Consider the following 6,104-nt stretch of genomic DNA (forward strand, 5'->3'; position numbering starts at 1 on the left):
CTATAAATAATCGAAACATGTAAACAACTTTTAAGATGCGGAAAAATATCTTAGAAATTGGAAGTTATCGTACCAAAACTCTAAAACTAAACAAGTTTAGAACGGGAGTGCAACTCCCAATAGAAAAAACAGCAACGAATAAACCATTTTCTGAATGTCTAAGTCCTAGAAAAAGGACTAGAAATAAAGATAGAGTCCACGACAGCCTGAAGGAATAGCTCATCTTTAAATCGAACAAAACTACTCTTCTAGGCGAGGTCTCTCCGCAGTCGGCTGAATATGCCCTGTACTCAACCAAAGACAGAGGAAGTGTAATATCAGTACATTAAATCAATAGTGTATTGGTAGGATCAAGCGATTAGCCAATAAGCGGATCATGGAAAAGTAAACTCCATACAATAAGCACATATCTACAGAATAAGTTAACATTTTCCACACAACTTAGTACTCAACAAGATCACAATTCATCTAAATCCATATTATGCAATTTCATATAAGGATCCTCTCATGGGACCTGCAAATACTTAAATTGTATTGGAATGTGACACCCGATCAAATTTATGTGTCGAAACGTGACACCCGATCCAAACATACAAAACAGCCATAATTACATTTAGTTATTCAACATTTTATCTCCAAGAACAGTTTCATCTTACAATAGGCCAACAAGTGATCAATTCACATAAAATCTAGCATGTTTTTCCCTTCATATACACATATGCATATCATGAAGCAATTTAACAAGTACATAAAATACATATGGGAAACAAAATCATCACCTACCTCAAATTTGAGCTTCAACAACCTTAAAATGCAAGAGTTTTCCCTTTCCGGGTTCTTTCCGCTTGTTCTTGGTCTAAACACAGTAAAAATATATAAAGGATCAACAAAATGGCCTAAGTATCATGAAAAATAACACAATTCTCCTCCTAGGACAAACCCATGATCCTAATTCCATCCTAGGGCTATTTTTCACCCTTACCCATAGGCCAAAACTCTCCCTCAATGATCACCCATCCTAGTTTATGAGCATTAGAGATCAAAGGATGAGTTTAGGGAGTAAAATCCTTACCTTAAGCGTGGAAATCCATGTAAAATTGATGAAAATCTCCCTAGATCGCCTCCTGTCGTCTTAGGGATGGTTTTTGCAAAATGAAACCGTTTATGGTGTTTTTCCCATCTAAATTCGCGATGGTCCCGCTCTGGCAGGACCCATCCTACTCTGGCAGCCCCGCTCTGGCGGGATATGCGAAAACAGTGAGCTCGAAGTTTGAGCTCCAAGCCCCCATTTCACAATACACCTCATTTTAAAGACGTATTAAATTATACCCTTCACGCCAAGTCCAATTTCGGGAACTTTACTTGCCCGAATAAAATTTTGCAAAGCCGTAAATGTTCTGCATCATCTTGGCTATCAGCTTACCCAATCAAATTAGGGATTAAATCCCCCAACAATCACAAAGTCACCCTAGACCTCACCTGACTCAGAATTCGTCCAAGTCTGGCTTAGGCTAAATTTTTTCGAAGTTACTATCCGAAGTTTTCTGACCCAAAACCCTTTCCCATTGATCTATCCATAACGACGGGGACAGGTCGTTACAAGTAAAGTGTTGGAGGTCTTGGCTCCATATTTTATCTTTTTTTCCTTTATGAAGAATAAAATAAATTATCGATAATAAAGTAGAATTACCATTATAAATTGGAACACATAAAACAAATGGTCCGCGGAAAATTAGTTAGGTGTTTGGGGCGAAAAAGAAGTTTCATCTATATATTACCCAGTTTGTTAATTAGTACTCCTTTTGACGTAATTTATGTAACAATTTTCACTTAGAGAGATTCAATCTATGATTAATATTTTTGTATCATATTAACATGAAAAATGTTAATTTAACTATTGTATTTTTTGTATGGTTTTTGAGTATACAAATATTAATTTTAAAATATTGTGTTGATCTGATTAATCCAATTTTACTTTTAAAACTATTTAAATTAACTCTCGATAAGCAAAAAGTATCACTTAAATTAAAAAAGAAAGAATACATTGTATTAGTACGTTTAGTGGTAACTAGATCTTTCCACTCTATTTTTATTTCACATAGATTTTAAAGATAATACATGATAATACATGGATTTTACATGAACCATGGTCCTATGATCATGAGGTGGTGTCATATCAAAAACAGAAAAATGAGAAAATATTGAGGAAGAAGCTGGAGATAGGGAGAGAAGTATACATATAAAATGGAAAATATAGACTCAAGATTTTAAAACTAGAACAAACTAGTGTTCCATTTATTATTAAATGTGCACACACTTAATTAGCACAAGCAGTACTGGTAAAGCTCCACAGCCATATTACATATTACATCAATGGAATCATCATTGTGCTTTTATTTAATACATAGAGTACCTGCAGAATACAAATTAAGAAATAGCAAGGTTGATTTTATGGAGATCATTTTCTCCTTCACAAATGAAAGTTCCATCAGCGCTGTAATAATTACATCCTTTTTTTCCAGTGCAGCAATTGATGCATATTCGATCAAGATTTATCCTTTTTTTCCTGCGCAACAGTTGGTGCATAGTTGATCAAAATTAATTCTTTTAGTTTGTGAAAGTGGGCAAATTCCGTAGGAAATTCGAGAGTCAGTCACAATTTCGAGGACAAGGCTTGGCATCTGCATGTTCCACATTGCTCCCAAGAAGAATCATTCCTGAGTACAATGGATCCAATAAAATATCAAAGAAAATATCTTAAAATGTTGCTTGATTGTAAAAGTGATTTAAGTGAAAAGAGAGAAAAAGAATAACAAAAACCTTACCAAATAAAAGGAGGAGAGCAACATAACTAACTTTGTGAATACCCACATTCTCAATATCAAAGTGTTGCTACTTGATTTCTTCTTTTTGAGCAACGAAGGTGTATCCTCTCCACCCACTTATAGAAGATGAGAGATCTAAATAGTACAAGACGTGAAAATGCATTCCTTTGTTTCTTTCTAATAATGCAGTCATGTTAATACGTGGCATTTGCTTCCCGGCTGCCCAATAAAAATAGGATAAGTTCCTCTGACTTTTTTTCATTCTTTAGTAAGTTTATTTTTAAAAATTCTAAAACTACGAAAATAAAATCACATTGTAGGACAAGTTTTGTTTTTATTTTTCAAGAGAAAAAAATTTCAAAAAAATATATTTTTCTTTTAAATAGGGTTTTGATAAATAAGCTAGTAATAATAATATTTTTCTTTGTGAATATTTTATTTTAATGAAGAAGGAGGAGGAGGAAGAGGATAAGCAACTTCTATTCTGAATCTTTTTTAAAAAAAATAGTTGTGGCCTTGTGAGCCATTTTATTTCTCATGAAATTAAGTTTCTCTAAATTAAATACATTACCAAATGTACACTGAAATTTAGTACGTAAGCTTTTTTAAAAATTAAAAATTAATGTACTTTCCTATTATTTTAAAAATTATTTATTCTTGTGATATTTTTTGTAACGACCTGTTCCCGTAGTTAGGGAAAAACCAATGGAGAAGGATTTCGGGCAAGAAAACTTCGGGTAGTAACTTCTGAAAATTTGAGTCTAGGTTAGATTCGGACGAATTCTGAGTCAGGTGAAGTCTATGGTGATCACGTGAATGATGGGAGGTCAAATCTATAATTGATTGAACAGGTTGATATCCAAGACGATACGGAGCATTTACGGCTTTGTGGAATCGCATTCGAGCGAGTAAACTCTCGGAATCGAATTTGGCATGACGGGTATAATTTTAATGCATCTTTAGAAGGGGTGTGTTGAGAAATGGGAGTTGGAGCACAAACTCCGTGCTCACTATTTTCGCATATCCTGCCAGAGCGGGATCTGTCCCGTCAGAGCGGGACTGTCGCGACTTAAGTAGTGAAAAAGACCAGAAATGGTCTTTTCTGCAACCATCAATTTCTAAAACCCCAAGAGGCGCCCTAGGGTGATTTTCATTGATTTTACATGGATTTCCACACTTAAGGTAATATTTTTACTCCCTAGATTCATACTTTGATTCCTATAAACTAGAAGTATGGGTGATAATCATTAGGAGAGGGTTTGAACTGAAAATCTATGGTGGAAAATAGCCATATGTTAAGGTTAGGATCATGGGTTTGACCTAGGAAGTGAAATTATGTTATATTTCCTGATAGTTAGGCCATTTTATTGATCCTTGATATGTATTTAATATTTTCTAGACTAAGAACGAGAAGAATGAACCCGCAAAGGGAAGGCTCTTGCATTGTAAGATTGTGAAAGCTTGAATTTAAGGTAGGTGATGGTCTAGTTTCCCATATGTATTTCATATACTTGTTAAATTCCTTCATGATATGCATGTGTCTATATGAATAAGGAAAGATGTTAGATTCTGTGTGAAATGATCACTTACTGGCTTGTTATTATGATGGACCTATTCTTGGTGGTATAAATGTTGTAAACATTGAATGTTGTTGTGATTGTAATATCTTGGAATTGGGTGTCACATTTTGACATATAATTTGGATCGGGTGTCACGTTCCGACCGTATTTGGATTGGGTATCATGTTCCGACACATACTTGGATTGGGTGTCATGTTCTGACACAAAGTTGATTGTTTATAGGTCCCTTGAGAGGACCCTTGTGTGAATTATAGTTATGTGGAAGACATTGAGTTGTGATATTGAGATGTTGTTGACTTATTCTGTATATGTATATGCCTATTGTCATGCCCCGGGAGGGTACCCTAGACGTAACCGGCACTCAGAAACCATTTCTGGCTCCCAAGCGAACCACATAGCCTAATCACACATCCGTTCATTCATTCATTCAGCGGAAAATTTAAAAATAAAAAATAATTTAGCGGGCAACTCAAATCACCCATCCAACTCAAAAAATAAAGATCATGGGCCGACCGATCAACTAAAATATTTGTCATTTAAAAATAGTTTGACAAAAATAACTCAATGATAGAAATACTCAATCGACTCATCACTATCTAGTCTATGAAGCCTCTATCACTACTATCTAATTGGTGCCGATGACATGTTCATGGCTACCTCAAATAAAAATAAAAAGGGCTAACTCGATGTAAGAATACACAAACGGTGTCCTCTGAATGTAGGGGAGGACTCACCAATACGCTGCGTGTAAATAGATCCCCAATGATGCTCCTATTGACGATCTCATAAACTTGTCTCTGCATCATGAAATGATGTAGGCCAAATGGCGTCAGTACGTGGAATATACTGGTATGTAAAATGGCAGAATGAAACATACCTTAAGGAAGAGTAATGTTGGTTCAAATATCTCAACTCAGGAAGATAAGAGGGACTCAAATAAAGCGTCGTAAATCTAAAGTAAGGATACAGTTTAGACAGAGACCAATCATCTACCATACAATCCAACCCAATTATGTATAATACAGTTCAACCAAATCATTTACAATTCGATCCCTTTCAATCATGTACACTCCGATTATATACACTCAACTCAACAATCAACTCAATAATCAAATCCAATCTAGTCACATACCATTCTATTCAATCCAATCACAATTCATCTAATCCAATCCGACCATATACAATCAACTCAACATTCAGCTCAAGGGACTCAACTCAGTAAATATGCAAGTTAAATTATGCAACGTTTTACAATTCAACTCCAAGGACTCAACTCAATAAATATGTAACAACTCACTCAAGTGTCCTAAGTCTAACAAGAAATAGTTTAGACAAGACTAACTCATAAGCATATAGTAACTCGCTCAACTCAACTGACTCAGAGCACTATCAAGACCTAAATGGGAGTTTCTCTTATCCGACAACCATCACTTATGAGCCAGTGATAGTACAATAATCAGACGTTGTTGCCACGTCCGTCCATACCTTGCCAGGGCATGAATGCCTCCATAATCATGGACACCATCGATTAGTCAAGTCCTATCATTTCAGGACAAATCTCTCGGGGAAGCATCCGACTTTAATGGTTCAATCCCCCCTATGTTTGGCAACATAGGTATTGGGTTCGAGTATGGACTATAATCTTGCCCAATTCGGTGCTCGATACTCCTCCCATGACTCCATGCTCATAAGACTCCAT

General features: G+C 35.5%; 1 long non-coding RNA gene across 1 annotated transcript; it reads right to left on the reverse strand.

Moving 5' to 3' along the window:
• Positions 1-2,551: 2,551 nt before the first annotated feature.
• LOC129903034 (uncharacterized) lies at positions 2,552-2,975 on the reverse strand. Its single transcript, XR_008770188.1, has 2 exons — positions 2,826-2,975; positions 2,552-2,717 (listed from the first exon to the last, which is right to left on the reverse strand). It is a non-coding gene; the product is annotated as an uncharacterized LOC129903034 (long non-coding RNA).
• Between the last annotated feature and the right edge of the window lie 3,129 nt (positions 2,976-6,104).

Source organism: Solanum dulcamara, chromosome 9, assembly GCF_947179165.1.
Source record: "Solanum dulcamara chromosome 9, daSolDulc1.2, whole genome shotgun sequence".
In the NCBI taxonomy this organism is placed as follows: domain Eukaryota; kingdom Viridiplantae; phylum Streptophyta; class Magnoliopsida; order Solanales; family Solanaceae; genus Solanum; species Solanum dulcamara.